This window comes from Rhipicephalus microplus, unplaced genomic scaffold (genome assembly GCF_043290135.1).
Source record: "Rhipicephalus microplus isolate Deutch F79 unplaced genomic scaffold, USDA_Rmic scaffold_226, whole genome shotgun sequence".
Taxonomy (NCBI): domain Eukaryota; kingdom Metazoa; phylum Arthropoda; class Arachnida; order Ixodida; family Ixodidae; genus Rhipicephalus; species Rhipicephalus microplus.
This window is the reverse complement of record NW_027464797.1, coordinates 76,632-94,989: the sequence shown is the minus strand read 5'-3', so window position 1 is coordinate 94,989 and position 18,358 is coordinate 76,632. Positions and strand designations below refer to the sequence as shown.

Below are 18,358 nucleotides of genomic sequence, written 5' to 3'. Positions count from 1 at the left end.
GCCATTTCTTTACAACCAGCTAAATTGTGTAATCGGGAGAAATGACAACAACAATACAAATATACTATTCCGTAGCCCTAAGGTGAAGAAAGCTACAGCAGGAGTGGGAAATACAAAACTTTTATTAGGAAGAACTTATGGCTGGGAAACGGAGAATTAAACTGCATGAAAACAATACACGCTGGGCACTGGTTGCCGGTAACACAACGTTGGCCGTCGATATTGTCATCATCTGCTGAGAGCATCGTCTTTTGTAGGGCGGTAATCAAACCTTTCTGCGTTATTGTTCGTGCTCGTGTTAGTTTTCGAATACACTTGACCACTGGCGTCCTGCGAGTAATGTTAACAAAATAATGTCGAAGAGTCTCTATGATTGTCAAGAATTGCTGTGCTCTGCACAAAGCACAGCAAACAGATAATATGATGGACACCAGAATACAATTGTTGATGTTTATGAACTGGCGTGACAATGCTCTCTGTAAAAAGCATCGTACCAATGCCTAAAACGAAACACGGAGTTGAGAAAGTTCAATGCAGTACGACGAAACAATAATAAAGTTGGCGAATATTTGAGTCCAGTTTTTCTGTGAGCCCAGAATGAATAGTTATTTATTTTTTATTCATTATATAAGTATATATTTATTAATTATGCATGCCTCCTAGATGCATTGCACGGGGTGAGGAGGGTCGTTACGAAGGTACAGTATATAGGCAATGCACAAAGCCCTGACAATGCTACCTGCCCCTATGGGTCAAAAGCAGAGACGGGCTCGCAAGCAGCGTTCCCGCGAGCGTGGCGATTTCATGGGAGGGTGTGTTGTTCACCATGATTTACCGAATGTGTTGGCGCTCGGTGACGTCGAGACATAACTTCTGCGTAGTTGGCTGCACTAGCACATAAAAAAGTCGCAGTTTCGCGGTAGGAGCCAAGCAATGAATGCGATAGCAACAACTTGGAATATAACGCTGAGAACGGCAAGCAGATCGGAACGTGCTGCGCGCTGCTCACGTTCAAATGACGCGTGGAAAGAACACATGCAGGACGAATGCAAACTAACAAAGTTTACAGCTCAATATTCAATGAGCTGTTTGCAAAAAAAAAAAACGACGCACGAAACGGAATCACAGGTACAGATGCGTGCAAACTAAAAAGTGTCCCAGTTGTCAGTTCGCTGTGTCTGTGAAGCGCGCTCTTTTCGCTAACGGGGCCTGTGCAGTGAGCGAGCGTAGTGACCTTTGTGCGCCCGGCAACTACAACGCAATTCTGCCAGTGAAACACGAAGGCGCATGTTTTTTCCGCCACCGCAGGAGAAGCGGGGACGCGGGAGCGTATACCGATCCCCCCTTCCCCCTTCAATGGGGCAAAACACGCATGGGAAGAGCGCATACCCAATTCAGGCATAATTCTTCATCATCGTCAGTGACTGCATGAACAAGTGGCACAAAATTTCATGCAAATGTTGAGCGGATACCAAACTTCTCGGAATAACGAAGGATATATCATAGTAAATGCCGGCATACTACTCTGAACTTAAGATTGTTCTTGGCGTAACGCATATCCAGCAAGGGTGCTGTATTAGTTAACCAAAATGAGTTTAGAAAAGTGTCTGAAAGGCCGCTCTTCAAGCTTTCGCTGTGACTGTACTGCGCGTTCTGCGCAGGTGTAGCGTTTTTTTTTTTTTGGAGAGAGAGAGTCTCACAAAATTATTTCGTCACTGCCACAGTTAAAAGTGGAAGCACTTTTGCACAAGTGTTTTTTTTTTTACCAAGGTGCCAATATCTTTTCTAAACAGCTGAAAATCAGCGTTCTGAGTATGCCAACCAAATAAATGACGTTTTCTCGTTTGTCTAGATGGTAGCCTTCCCCTTTCAACTGTATACTTCCCGCAAAGACTCATGCGCGTATGTGTTTTGTTCTGGCAACCAAGTGATTTTCTATAGAAAGTGGAACGTGGTTTGTACCGGGTTGCATGAAATGCTGCGAAAAGCAAAATTTATTTGCCCTAAAGAAAACACTGGTTGGATGAAGCATTGTCTGAATTCACAAACCGAGTCATTTCACCAAAACCAGCGTTTCAAGTACATTTATAGGAGAACATCCAGGTTAATTAGCAGATAACCAAAGAGCATAGAAGATATTTTTAAAGTTTATTCTTATGGTGTTACAGTGATGTTACGGTGGTTACGGTTTAAAATTTATAGTTATGGCTTAAGCACAGATTTCACAAAACATTTCAGTTTTATAATTACTCTTGCAGCTGTTCTGTTTGCGTTTACATTCATTATTTTGCGGACTCCAATAAAAAAAGCAGAGAACGGTAATTGTCTTATTTCCTAAAATGAATATAGAAAATACGGATGTTGTTCTTCGGGAAATAATAATGTAATTCTTGAAAGGACTTTCTCTTATGGTCAAAATTTTATTTCTTTAGTAATGGAGCTCGACGAAGTCTTGATGGTGTTCTTTCTTTCACTATAGCAAAAAAGTCTTGTGATTTTTTTCTTACTTGAGAAAAAAAATTAGTTCATATATGACACTGCCTTTCCACTGCAGTAAAATTCATAAGTTTTTAGAAATACTTTGTCAGGAGCAACGCAGATTCAGTACTATGTGCGTGACAGAGGAGATTGAAGGCACAACGGGTAATTTTTAGGCAAATTAAAACGTTCTACACTTTACCAAATCACTCCGTGCACGGCAATTCCTTTTTTTTAATTGCCAAATAATATTCTCGAGAATAATCTTAAACTGCTATTAGCAGCGTTCTGCACTTCTGCCACCTGGCTGCACAATTAGACTGCATTGTAAGCATATTTTAGAAAACGAAATTTTTGCGCTCGGTATTACTATGGAGCGAGTGTCTAAAAAATGCCACAGAACATAGGCACTACTTCTTAGGCCAAAAAAAAAAAACATGCATTTTTCAGTATATCATCTTTATTAGGCGGCGTTGTGAAAGACGGTACAGCAACTTCATAGAAGATATACAGAGAAGCACCTACGTAAATAGAGTTAACAATGCGGTATTGTGGTTCCGACCACATGTGGCATAGAAAAACCTTGTGTTTCATTTTCTGTTTCGCACGTACACTTCTCTGTAACCCGTTTGTATTAGCTCCAAAAGAATGAAAGGAAGCAAATCGCTAATTGTCGTTTTAGTTAGCGCCCATTTCACCACGTTACAATGCAAGTGGAACATTGCAGAAAAGACTTACGCCATGAAAAAGGTAGCATTTCCATTTATATATATTTAGTTATTTGAACCGTCGAATGTTTAAGAGATATAAATGCCGGAGCAAAAACACTCCGAGGTTTTTATTGCGCTATGTAGAAGCGACAATCTATACTAAGCCGCTAAATAGAAAACGTATTGATAATACCGATGCATAAATCACCCATGTTATTCTGTGAGAGCAGCGAAACACGTCGTGAGCGACGCAGCTTTTATTGCTATACGGACAGTTTTTGAGGTTCTTTCAACACTATTCAGGCAAGCTTTAAAAAAGGAAGTACTTCATCAAAAGAGAGATGACATTCTCTACTCTATACTTTTTTTGACAGAGACTGGAAAAAGACACATTACTGTACCCTTTCTCTGCAAACGTTTAGAAAGTAGAGTGGAGGCTGGGTTCTGCAAAATGCTTTCGTTTAAAGAATTTCCGAAAGATATTGAGGCAGTAGCTCGCAAATGCTTCACGCTACGGCAACCTTACCGATACCTGATTTTTGCCTTCGAGTGTACACTACACCGCAATCGAGTCACATTCGCATGGCATTCTCAATCGCTAGCCTGGCTTCGCTGCTAAATAGGCTCAGTGCCGCAAGGAAAGGAGCGTCTCTGTGCATGAAGTTGGCCGTTGTGAGCCACCCTAGTTGGCTTGCAACGTGTAGAGTGGAGAAGTGCCCACTACAGTGTAATTGTTCCTTTTCCGAATTGGTTAAGTGCCTGCAATATGCGTTCTTAGGGCAACATGTGCACCCTCGCAGCTGCACACTATGTTGCTGCTGTAGGTGATAAAGATGATCAATTATGCATGTATGCTTTGCAACAGGTGGACCTTTAGGTTAACCGGTGTTTAAACGTTTGGTGCGATTCCAGACTTATGCAACACAATATTACATGCATTAGGAGACTTCTCCGACAACATGGATTTTATATAAGTCAGTACCAATCGAATCCCGGCCATAGCCGCTGCATTTTTAATGAAGGCAAAAAGGCTTCACACCCGTGTGCATAAAATTTAAGTGCGCATTAAAGAACCCCAGTTGGGCGAAAGTTCTGGAGCCTGCTACTACGGTGTCTCTCGTAATCATATGCTGGTTTTGGGACGTTAAACCCCAATATTTATTATCAATGTTCCGAAACAAAGTCAAACAGAAACTCATCACTGTGTGGTATACCACCTATATGCTTTTACGCAGAGGTCCTGGGTGTGCTATTCTCTTGAACAGAAGCCAATTCTTGCTTGCAACTTATCGCTCTGTGGTATAGCACCTATATATTTTTTGCAGAGGTCCTGAGTGAGCTGTTCACTTGAACCGATGCAAACTCTTGCCTATTTCGTGTATATATTGGGAGTTTTCGCTCGACCACAATGATGACTTTTCGCTATCTACTAATGACACCGACACCGATGACATAACTTCCACGAAACGAATTATTTATTGCTATCACGTTGATAGTCGCTTATGCGCTGTTCCACACGATACTGCTGATCGACACAACAAACACGCCACAGTTTTGTCGCAAGAGCGAAACAGTGAATGCGATAGTAAGAAGCTTCAGAGGCAACCAAAGAACGATGAGCAGATCGGAACGTACAGCGGAATGTTCAAACACCAACTTGAATTAGAAACAACTAACAAAAATAATAACATCGTCACGAATGGCTTCGAAACCATCGTGAAAATAGGTTGCGCTGGCTCAGATTAGCGGCACTCTTCAGATGTTTTAAAAAATAGCCAGCAACTATAGTGCATGTATGTAGAGTATGACGATGATACATGAAACGTTGACAGCATTTCGCGCTTGTCCGAACCTCACCTCCGTAACTGTCGGCGCATTGCGGTAAGGAATGAAAACTTGTAACAGCGGTGTCCTGCTGTAGTAGTAGTTACATTGAGCTTATTATTGTGGATAGTAATGTAATTGTAATGATAGCTGTACACCGCAGTGTAGATGAGCTGTATTATGATTCATATCTACAATAGTGGGGTTTGTGCCACAAAGTATTTTAATTACTGATTTACGATAATTACGATTCTTTTCCAGTTTTTAAATACTTCGTTTCCCATTTGGACGATGTACACAACCAGAGGGAGTAAGCGTCGATGTGAAGTAGACGTAAAGCACTATATAACCACACATTCTATTGAATACCATCACTTCTTTTACGAAGGGCACCAAAGGTACGCACACACAAACATTACCATTGGTTAGCGATGACAAGCACATGTACTTATCCACATATTACTTACATTTCAGAAACAAAGTCATTATGGAGGGAGTCTTTGATAAAAACAAAAAGAACCGAATAATAGTTAGACCAAAAGGTAATGAAAACTAAGCAATACTTTGCTCATGGTCACTAAAGAAACTGATACGTTGCAGTGTTTCAGATCCTGCTACGAAGTTTAAAATTATTTTCAGTCTTTTCTTTTTTCTTCGTAGTCACCATGCCTCTACAGCATATTTTGCGGCAGTGCATTCGCTTTTTACATATATGATGAGGTGAAAGACCTCAACCTTATTAACTAATGTTGGCTTTTCATTTGAGGGCCTCAGCACTGCCGCTTGATGCACGTTCCTAACGCATTGTGAGTTTCGTAACGCATTTCGAAAGATAAAATCTGAACTAGATTTTGAAAGGATATGATGGCATGGTCTCCGGGTTCAGCTGCGGTGGATTGCTTCGCATTTCAGCAGCATACATAGCATTACTTGTCTTTCTATAGCTATGCAAAAAAAAAATTTGAGGTGTGCACTGGAGCACAAGGAATAATAGTTTCCAGAATATTGCATATTGCAAGCTTAACACTCAGTCAATGCAACATCTCTCCAGGCTTAATTACTATAACAGAAAACTGTCCAAATTTGAAAAATTTTAAAGAACGTGCTCTGCGTACTAATTGAATGCTCTTTTTCTTTAACTCTTCTGATAGGTTCACCTACGTCTTTTGGTTTCAGTTATCCAACCTACTTTCCTATCACGAAAGTGTTTTATGGCGCTGTCATGCATGGCTCCACTCATGTATTTGCGTCACTGGTATGGCATAGTGAAATATACACCTACAGAAGACAAAGAAAAAAAACTACAAAGTACGTTCCGCTACCAGAAGTCGAGCTTACGACCTCTCGCTCCACAACACACAGCGCAAAATGACTCGGCCACAAATCGTACATTCTTCGCAACACTAAGGGCAAGCTATTTATGCAAACTAGTGACTTTTGGCCGTAGTCTAAGCTCGACGACTTCAATGTGTTCTCGTTGTGACTAGCTACATAGCGCCACGGTTTGCGAGACATGAGTGAGGTGAACCTTGTTTAAATGTTCATTTGGTACAAAAAATTGCGCTGCAATTATAGCTGGCCACATCACTGCATGCGCTCTAAAGGCCCAAGAGCAGACCAATAAATTTGCAATTTTTTTCTGCCCCATATCTTCATGTACATACAGAGAGCTCGCCTTAGTTCGATAAATAGCCTCGGAGTAGATAATGTGGTCTAATTGGAAGGACAAACATGTGTACTACTCGGAAACAGCACAAAATAGAACTAAGCAGATGTAACATATAACATAGGCAGGGACAAACAATTAGCACAAGGTTATAGTGTCACAAATTATATACTAAAGGAAAGCACTGAAAAGAAACAAAATTATAAACATTCAAATAGTCACAGCACCGGAATAATAATAAACGTTGGCCACAATCAAGATAACACGCTTCCCTTCAGCAAAAATCAGTTTTGTCAATATAGGACGAAGCATTGAATGTGATAGCAAAAAATTAGAATGTCACACAACAAACGACAAGCAGCTAGATATCATCAGCCCGCCACTGCACCACAAAGAAGGACTCTCGAAGATAACGCACAAGTGTGAACAAACAACTGTCATAGTTTTACGTATTCGTATGTCACGTATGCGCTGAAAATGAGCACTCTGCAGAAGCCGACGCTGCATGACTTTTCTTTGTAGTTAAAACGGCTGTGCAACACTTTTCAAGCATGGTCAGAAAACACGACCAATCAGTAGTAGAGGCTCCCGAGAACACGTGAGCCAAATGTTATAGCATAGCACGTGGCCTGGAATTCACAATAAATTATCAAACTCAGCTGAAAATAGTTTTCTCTTCCCTCGACAATTGATGGAAGACGCTCAAATACCACACGTAGATTCTTAAAATCGTCTGTGCATCTATCAGTCATTCGCTTGTGTGAGCATGGCGCGTTCGGCTGTTACAGAGATCACCGCGAGGGGCCGTCACTTTTCCACACGTGTGCGCGCAATCACACTGAAAAAGCTGCTTATTCGAAGGAAACAAAAGAAAAAAATTCTAAGCTCATCAGGCGTGCGTGACGTTTTTTGTTTGCCCCTCTCATCAATTCCTGCTTAGCTTTTAACGCTTACGTCGGTAAGAGAGAACAGAAAGTGTGATTGCAGCGTGTGACAAATCTTCGTATCTCCGCTCGTGCAGGACGAATTATTAAAATTTTTGTGGCGTTGAATTTGTGAAGCAATACGATTTTCCTGTGATTTATTTCATGGTTACTCAAAAAAGTGTTTCAGGGCCCCATTAAACAGGTGGCACGTAGAATTACCCATCATGCCTCTCCTGCAACGCGGTGGCGTCTGACACCTAGTGTGCCTCAGGTTTTCTTTTTAGCGCGATAGCGTTAGAGAGCTCGTGGCGCAGAAATCCCGCTGTCAGGAGTCGGCCCGATTGCGTGTGAGCAAAAAATCGTCTGTGCATCTGTGAGCGAAAAAGCAAGTTACAAAGATCGTCGCGGGAGGCTGCTACTTGTCCACGCGTGCGCACGAGATCACACTAAACAAGCCGCGCATTCGCAGAAAAAAAAGTGCTCAAGGTCATGAGGCGCGGTAGTTCCTTTGCCCCTTCTCACCCCTTCCTGCTTAGCTTTTAGTGGTTTCGTAGGGACGAGAGAAGAGATAGTGCAATTGCAGCATGCGACCAACCTTTGTAACTCCACTCTCACTGGACGAATTCTTAAAGTTTTTGCAGCGTTGAATTCGTGAGGCAATAAGCTCATCTAGTGAATTCCTTCCATGGTTACCTAAAAAAATTGTTTCATAGCCCTTTTAACGCGTTTTGTTTGACAGGTGTCACGATGAAAACAATCCCATTCGGTGATTTAGGGGCGCATTTCGTAAGCCTCAAACCAAGTCGAAAAAGACCGGAATAGTGCAGCCATCACCGCTAAAAACACACAGCAACTTTAAAACAGCTCTCAAAATAGACAACTTTCTCCATATAGCGGAAAACGTATCATGCCTTTCCAGAGGCACTGATCAAGCAAACAGCAAACGCTAAATAATGTACTGCCATCTGTGAGGCATTATGAGACTCTCTACGACGAGTGCGCTGCGTATATCTTGGAGGCCATGCGACTCTTGCTTAAGATCAAGCCCGTGGCCTCAGATTTGAGTGCACGTTAAAAAACCCGAGGTGGTCAAAATTTCCGAAGCCCTCCACTACGGCGTCTCTCATAATTATATGGTGTTTTTTCTACGTAAAACCTCACACACCAGTCATCGCTTAAGATTTAAAACCTGTATGAAACATTTGCGCGCGCGCGCGCTCGTACGATCTACTGTGTGCATGTGTGTATGCGTGCGTGTGTGTGTGTGTAACAAAACATATTAATAAGTATGCACTTAGCGGTTGAAGGGCGCACTAGGGGCCGGATTTCACTATCGCGTTCAACACTTAAATGCGAAGCTAAAGGGTCCCCCAATTTTTTTCTACATAACGAGCTGTAGGTTAGAGAGATACCTTCTCTTGTGCACCTAGAGGACAATCTGACAATCTTTCCTTTGAAAAAAAATGTAAACGCGTTGGCTAATGCAAATTCACTGAGGTTCTTTCAAGATCTGCGCACAGTGAGCTTGAAGTGGTGCTTGTGAATATCTCACCGTTATATCACCGGCACAAGCATCTTAGCAATCCCATTTTGTACAAGTTACTATGCAGCTGAAAGACTTTCATGAACAACTGTAGTTTTAACCAAACTGGTATCAAGAGTCATTAAAAAGAAGTCACAGCTTTGCCAAAAAGGCGAAGCAATGAACGTGATAGCAACACATTGGAAGGTCACGTGCAGAATGCCAAGCAGATCAAACGTGCCCCGTGTTTCTAACGCACAAATGACGCCCGAAACGTTCTCACAGGTACAGATGTACACGAATAGGCGTCTCAGTTGTTACTTCGCCGCGTTCGAAAAGCACGCCCTTTCCGCAAAAAGGCTGTGCAACAATTGCAGTGACCTTTGTGCGCCCCATACCTACAACATAATCGCTCCAGTCACCCAACGCTAGCGAAAACGTATAATCCTGCTCACCGAGAGTAAGGGCGCGCGAGATATTGCCCCCTTCCATCTTCTCCACGGGCCAAAGCACGCATGAAAGCTGAGAGACACCACGTGCTCATTGTGCCATCTTTCTGATAATACTGACAACACGAAAGTATCCCCCCCCCCTTTCTAAATGCCCGTCAACACCGGTAGGTGGTTGATATAAATAGTTTACCGTTTAGAGGTTTAAAATGTACTCCTCGGTGGCTCATCAATAACAAAAAAGGAGGTCCTACGTTTATTTTCGCGCGCCGGAGTCTTTCTTCTGGATTATTTCTTTGCTTGCGTTTCGATATATATAGATCCGTATACATATACGGTGCATAACATTGGCGTCGATGCCCACGTTGACGCCGGTGGCAACATCCAGCCGAGAGTGTCGATATATTTGCTATCGAAAAAAAGTTCATGAAGTGTGCTGCTCCAATACCCTTTCTGGCACTGTGTTGTATGGGATTGTTTTGTAATGCATATTGTACATTTGTTGAAGAGGCCTTAAGTGTATTGTATGCTATGTATATACCTAAACCGCAATTGAAACAAATACCATGTAAGAGAGAACAAGACAAACACATGGCACGTGACTGTGTTGGCTAGCGCAGCGGGCTGCGGAGCTGAGAGCCACTGGTTCAAATTTCGGGTGTATTGCTTTCATTTTTTTCTCCTGATTAATTTTTTGTATGCCTATTTACTCATATAAATACATATACATATCTGGGACGTGCTAGCAACAGCGAAGGTCAATCGACAGTGTTCGTACAGTTGCTTTCACAATAAAACGATATTTCTTTGTCGAGGAGCGTGATGGATGTATCACTGAAGCACGTGTTCCCTTTTTTTCTTGTTATAGAATGCTTGTTTTGATTGCACTATCGATTCAATTTGTGTTTTTCGACAGGCCCTCTCTGTCATTGCGGCATGAGTAAGTGAGAGGCTTTGCATGCGAAAAACGATTTGTATGGAAGGGTTGTACACCTCTGAGAACTTGTGGAATATAAAATCCTTGATGACACTGCGAAACGATCAATTCGAAGATTTAGCACCACGCCTAATTTTAGTTGGAAACAATGCTACTTCATGAAGCCTTTATTTTGAAAGTGGCGTCTTCTAATTCGGGGAACTCGATGCTTTTATATTATGCCATAGTGGCCTATATATTGCAGGAATACAAGATGTTTGCTCATGATTATATATTTTTGAGCTCTAACGTGCCATACCAGCTTTTGTGGTTTAATGTCCCAGGAGCACGATATGACTATGAGAGGAGCATTCCAATAAATTCCCCCATCTTGAGTCCTTTAACGTTCCAATAAATCTAAGTACATGGGTTTCAAGAACTTTCGACTCCATCCAAAACGTGACCCCACTGCCTGAATTCAATCCTATTGACCTTTTGATCAGCAGTCAAGCCCCGTGTCTACTGCAATGCCGTGACAGGCGTTTTACGTACCAAAACCAAGTTACCATTGAAAGTCAAACCCGCGTTGTAGACCACCGAATATTTCGTTCACTTCGGGAAACCACGTAAGATCTCACAGAATGGCTTCAAGTATTTCACCTTCATCAAACATCAGACGATTGCACCCTAGAAGAAACCCGAGTTTTTCGAGTCAGCAGTTAAGCACTGTAGCTACTGCAACACCACAAACGCAGAGATATTTTCTGCATATATCAATGCAATACTAGAGCGTATTAGACAGATCTATAATTCACTAAACAAGCAGTTGCTAATACAAGAAATTCCTCGATATAGCCCAAAGCGGATTGGCCAGGCCGTAGTAAGCGCGATACGTGCCACGTTCAAAGGAGGAAAGTGCATTCTGGTTGGGGCTTTCCAATAGTACAGGTGAAAAGCATCCAACAAGAATTCTGAGGAATAGCCAAAGACCAAAAATAACAAAACAGGCAATGAGTTCCACGCAATGGCTGCATCTGCGTCTTTTTCAAATGGCTCGAACGTATTTCACGCTGCCATTAAAGCCACAACCACACAGACGATACCTTTGCGTGACAGCAGTGACTCTGTCAATGTAACAAAAGTCAAGCCTATAATGGTGAGTATAGAGCTCGCAACCTAATGAAATGACATTGGAAAAACATGCAGGTGGTTTAATGTCACCTGCGCAGTCGGACAATTATGCCACCATCACGAGATTTTGCAGCGTGACGGTATTGAACCAGTCGGCCGCTCTGACAGTTCAGCTAAAGAAGTATGAAACTAAGACCTAAAGATTGCTCTAACATTTATCTCCAAATTTAATTTATGAATGGTGATCCAAATTCAACTTTTTCAATCAACACATGCAGGGGTTTCTGAAAAGCGGAATGCTAACGGCTCGTTTTTCTTTGTTAAGCACAATAATATTTGAAACTAACATGCAAGTAAGACAGAGGTAATTAAGGAGATGCTTTTAATATTATGTATGTGGTAAACGTTACGAAATTAAACTGGATTAAAAGAGAACGTGCTGCTGCTAGGGATGGCAGTGATTAATGTATAAAACAAAGGGTGAGTCTCCAGGTCAGCTATTGCGGGTATTGGATAGCTTCAGCTGGACACTACTTGTGGGTAATTTTAGGAAATGTATACGTAATTCAAAAAACAGTTGTTTTTCGGGGTGTTTTAATTATGGGCTACCAAAAGCACCACTCAGTTGGTTGTCAAGTTGATCTACCTAGCAGTTGAAAAATTAAGTCTCCTCCCTACATGTATTTTCCAGTCAGTAGAAATCTTCTCTTGAGTCATAAAATGCTTTGGACTAGAAAATAACTTCTCATCATTTGATGTGGACAAATTATACGAGCATATTCTTTTTATTTTACTGCACAAGCTATTTGCATGTAGCGATATATATATATGAAGGGTGAGAAAAAAAATTCTCACCTCAGCAGCTGCATGAAACCTGAAGCGAAGTGATCGAGTCATGTTTATCCATGTTGAGAAGCAGGGAAGTCTGGTGGTAAAAATATTCATAGTCATTCACTACGGAACCCCTCATCGTCATATGGTAATTTATAATGTTACAGCCTCAATGTTTTTTGTTATATATATTTGGTGAAATAAGCTGATAGCGCTGTTTTAGTATACTATTTAGAGACTTGTTTTTGAAACCCAACTGATTTAGGGTAACCTTGTTGCTAGAAAGTTAATAAAATGAAAGAAAAAAAGGTGGTTTGCCTTGAGTAATGAAATTTATTGAATTTAGTAAGTCATTCTTTGCAGTACATAAACCTCCGATGATATTGTAAATCTTTTCAGTGGGCACTATTGCGACTGTAAATGAAATTGTCTATCTAAATAGAAAATGTATGTGCTCTGTCATCAGAATCACGCTACCATTATTTCGTAAGTTGAAAATTTTTTCACCTATTTTGCTTTCATCTATATACACCAGTGTCTAGGCACTTTGCAAAGATATCACCACATCGAGACATTTCCTATGAAGTAGATTTCTCGTAAAGTTCGTACCACTTTGATCACTTATTTGCTCACCGTAGTGACTAAATTTTGGTGCACTGCTTTAATGACTATATGTGATGCACAAAAACTCTTTTATAGTCGTATACAGGTGGCCCTGCAGGTAACTTTAGCCAGAATATAAGCATAAGTCAAAGCAATCAGCGACGACAAGACCGAATCCATGTCGCTCAGCATTGTCTGGCAAGTGGCATTGTTTTCAACAGACTGGAACATCCCTTGTTAAGACGCATACTGCGAGAACAAACAGACGTCACTGCTTATTCTCCACAAGATGCACTTTAACTTCACATGAAGAGTAAGGCGAAAGCTGCTCAAGATGCCACAGATTTCCTATGACCCTGCAAGGGGCCTTCACTCGTTCGCTAACACTATGTCGGAAACTTGGCTGAGTGACCCCAGTGTCGGAAACCGCCGCCTAGACAAACTTGACCCATCGAGAAAGCTTCAAGTTCTATCAGACTTCTACCGCCAGGATGCAACTTCACTGTGCCGCCTGTGGTTAGGAGTAGCTTTTACGAAGGCGTACTCTTTTCGCATAGGAATGGCGGATAGCTCCCGATGTGAATCGTGCGACACGGACGAGACAATAGAACACCTACTGTGTTCTTGTGAACGTTTTGCGAGTGAACGCAACTTGCTACGCGAAACGTTAGAGACACTAGACGGTACACCTTTTTCCGAAGAGAAGATCCTTGGTTCATGGCTCTACGCGTCACAGGCCAGCAAAGCGACGTGGGCATTGCTAAGTTTTCTAAAGACGACCGGACTACGCGACCGCTTATAAGCGTGCAATGGACAAGGTCACATCTACACACACGTTGCCCTTCACTTCTCTCTCTGTTATCCTTTGATCCCCTCAACCCTTCCCCCAGTGCAGGTTAGCAAACTGGACGTGCGTCTGGGTCGACCTCCTTGCCTTTCATTTATTCCCTTCTTCCTCCTTCTCCTCCCCCTCCTCCTTTTATCTTGTAGTCATGAATATTTAGCTCACCCAGTCACTTTGTATTACGTGTGTTGTGGATATTTTTACTCTCATCTGAACACTGAATGTCACAACACTCTACAGGGCCACACCTCCCCAGCGAGAATTCTGTGACAGTCAGAAGCGTGGGTAAGAGTGGATGATGATGATGCAAAGAGCATGAAGGACTGTCCTGATCAGGAAGGATTACGACAGCAGATGTGGCAGCCACGTGGGTTGAAGACAATGAAGTATTGCCGAAATAGCTAAAGAACAAAACACTTATTCATGTAACCGATTCAATTGATTCTCGATGCCATTTGTGAATTAACTAGGAGCCTTTATCGAAAACATTGGCTGCTACAGAAACTTCTTTGTTAAACATAGCGACATAGCGAAATATAGTACTAGTGAGTTGTAGATTTTTCGCGAACTGGTGACACTTTTTTACATCGCTTTAAAGGAAGTGCGGAATACCAAGTAAAGAAGACCTTACGGATGAGAATCAATTCTTGATTGAGAATGTTTCTTGATTTTGTAATCACGGCAACGCATCTACCAATGCGACAAACTTTTGCAAAAACTCGGCGGGCCCGACACACTACTGCAGTTGATAATATTCGTAACATGCAAAATGGAGGGTGACTGTTGTTAAATTTTTTATGGAAAAACATGTTACAAATTGACACTAAAAATATATACCAATGTTGCAAGCACAGATATATTTTCAAAAACCGCATAAGTTTTATATAATCAGCTGTTTTTAAGTTGCGTAACAATATCGAGAACAGCATTGGTAGCACCAACACCGGAAGTGCATAAGCTTATGTGTCGGGCTTGTGCTTGCTAAGAAGATTGCGCTGAACTTTGCTACACAAACTGTTTCAGTGGATGGCGCTTAACTACAAATGACGTTACCCCACGTGACGCCTGCATCATAGGAGTACAAATGAGATGTTTATCAAAAAAAACAGCTAGCCCTGCAACTACAATTCACCTTTACACTTGTACAAGGTTCTTTTCAAAAGCAGTTTTGTGACTTGGCGTGGCTCCATCCTAAAATGCTTGATTGCAACGCAGAGCATTTGGCTTTGATTTCTGCTTGAACCCTCCTATATATACTTTACATTCGGCGAGTCAATGCTGCCGATTTAATTGTTTTATATTCTCGCATTTATATTCTTAATGTCTTCGCTGTTACTTGGCAAGATATAATTGATAGTGGCCCACCGGGATCAGCTTCATAAAGGGGCTGAGTGCTGCCTCTGGATATTAATATAGTTATCTGCCCACCTGGTGTCAATCACCTGTGGAACATGCCTGCATACCACGGCTCATGGTATACGTGTATGTGCCACAAGTGTTTGAAAGATAGAGTTTGACGACGTACACCACGGGATTTGGACGTTATTCATGTCATGGCAGGCCAGATATTTTTGCGAACGTTCATACCCTCCATAGTAGGCTTAATCTATTCAAAGTAAGAAGGTGAGCTTGAGAGCACCCAGACATCATCATCATTATTATCGTCATCAGCCTGACTACGTCCTCTGCAGGACAGAGGCTCCTCCCATGATCCGCCTGTCAATCGGTCCTGTGCTTCGTGCGGCCGCATTACATCCGCAAACTTCCTAATCCCATCTGCACCAACCGACTGACCGGCCGACCACCTACCGATTGACATGAAAGCAGGCAGATGATAGATAGATAGATACATAGATAGATAGATAGATAGATAGATAGATAGATAGATAGATAGATAGATAGATAGATAGATAGATAGATAGATAGATAGATAGATAGATAGATAGATAGATAGATAGATAGATAGATAGATAGATAGATAGATAGATAGATAGATAGATAGATAGATAGATAGATAGATAGATAGATAGATAGATAGATAGATCTATAAACATGTAACGACGACGCAGCCACTGCACCGTACAATTTGCCTCATCAAGCCTCCTTCAAATGGCGCAGAAGCGATCTTGACCATCACATTGACATACGCGTTTCCACTCCACATTGCAACCCCTCCTGCATACGAACAAACACGCTAGTGAGATAGCAATACATTTTGAAGTGGTAGAATTGGTGGCGACATCTTTGTTTCTTGGTACCGAAAATGTATCGCAACCATGAACCCCCCTTGTATACTACGTGTTTTTTTTTTTCATGAGCTACAACCGAATCATCTCCTGTGATGAAAAGTACCAGCAGTGCGCGTGTCAGATTTTGTGACCCCTTATTGAAAACGAATCGCATATTAGATGTAAAACTGCAAACAGCCCAAAACTTAGTGCTGTTGAATTTATGACAGCTATTATGTAATTTTACCGTCGTGTATGACGAGTTCGCCATTGCCACAATGACTATATTGGGAGCCAATTGAGTCACATAGCGTTGTGCCCACCTTCCCTTTGCTTCTTTCTTTCTCGGACAAATAGTGTGCTATATCGAACAAAACACAGGGTAGAATAGAAACAATTTATTTCTGATGGCTCTTTCACTGTCCCATGATTCTTCCTGCTTCACCGTGATGTCATTATATGGCTTTAACATTTCAATTACGCATACAACTGCACTCTACTCCACTTCGCATTTTGTTTCCTCTTACAGGGACTCGCTACTTGTATGACTTGCGAGTGTGGAGCAAGTCCGTTGTATCCCCTCACTTAGAAGACTGTATTAAAAAATTTAGCAAGTTTGAACCCCATGGTCATAAAATTTACAACGCCTCCTGCAAGAATGTATTTCACAACAGTGCAGCAGCCACACACCTCGAACTGCCGAATCCACAACCACCACGGGAAAAGTTATAAAATTGAAAATTGAAATACCTTATAATATTCAAAACAGAATGGAATAAAAAACTTGGCTACAATAAAGTTACATACCTTTTTTCTTAACTGTGCATCTGTTTCTTGTAAAATGAAGGGCGCATAAATACAATAAGGGGACAACTACAAGCGACGCAACAGAAAGCATCGATCTCGATTAGTCACTATTGTCATCAATGGTAAGCGAGCAGTATGAGGCAAAATAAACTCCGAAGCTTTATGGAAGCTAAACCTACGTTATGCTTGCGAAGCGGTGATCACGGGTGAGCGAATGCATTATTTGAACAGCGTTGTTATTTGCAGCCTTTATCCGTGCATATTTGTCCTTGCACCCACGCTCTCTCCAGTTACTGGGACTATCAATGTAATACAAGGTTCCCCAGTGCCATTTTGTGTCGTTATGTTGTTACATGAGGATAAACAAACATATATGCACTATTTAGCCACAGTCACAGCAGCAGTTTCACCGTAGATGAAGGTGCCTAGTGATTTCCGCATGTGGATCACTTTTCTTCCACTTCATCGCTCTTCTTCCACGTCCGCATAGCATTTATTCATCTCCCGACGACGTTCTAACAGTTTCCCGACGAAACAATGGCGCACTTGTGTCGTTTATTATCCATTTTCTGGTGAGAGACAAAATCATTCATCCTTCTGCCAAAGACAATGTGACTATTTTTTTGTCACATTGTCTATGGCAGAGGTCACATTGCCTTTGGCAGTAACATTATTACTAGGGACATCGAAGGGTTCTGGAAGTTTTCACTGTGTGATGTTAGCCTAAATCTGAGAGGTGCGTGCGCTCGCCGCGTTCGCTTCTCATACAGCGAAGAGTCGCACTTAGCCAAGAAAAAGAAACGATCCGATGAATGGAGCATAGCGAAGAAATGGAAGAACGGAATGAGTGATCACTTCTTACGTATCATCAAACGCCGAAACTGGAGAACTTCTTTTGGATGATCAAACGCATGTAACTGCTCCATTAAGTCACCGTCTCAAAACATTTGCACGGTCATAAGTTAATTCACTGTAGGCAACACCACAACTAAATCTCGATTTCTGCGTACGCTTTAGGGGCTCCTAGGAACCAGTTACGAAAGTTCTAAACGTTCAGGAATGCAATTAGTTGTCAAGAAAGTTTAGTAATCTATTTTTGTTTGCAAAGAGCTATAAACCTCTATGCATCTTTTGGTGGTTATTGAGGAATTTATCTGCCAAAATATCTCTAGTTATGTTTCTGAAATCAAGATAAGCAAACTGTCTCAAAGAACCTAGGCCCAATTCTCATTCAGGAATGCTGAGAAGGTTAAGTATATGACTCCAGAAAAAATTTAATCAGTCAGCCTTTTCAACAGACATAACGAATCTTTTTTGCTCGTTTACACCACAGGATAACCTGTGCTAATAATAGGTGTTGAATAAGTGATTGTAAGCGCTGATTCGTTTCGAAATAGTTGCAGAGTTTCTTTCATTGATGTTT

At 41.6% G+C, this 18,358-nt stretch overlaps 1 long non-coding RNA gene across 1 annotated transcript; it reads left to right on the top strand.

The window, feature by feature from the left end:
* Window positions 1–3,091: 3,091 nt before the first annotated feature.
* On the top strand, window positions 3,092–16,947 carry LOC142792548 (uncharacterized). Its single transcript, XR_012891012.1, has 5 exons — window positions 3,092–3,228; window positions 5,274–5,410; window positions 5,487–5,554; window positions 12,853–12,939; window positions 16,658–16,947. It is a non-coding gene; the product is annotated as an uncharacterized LOC142792548 (long non-coding RNA).
* Window positions 16,948–18,358: the final 1,411 nt, after the last annotated feature.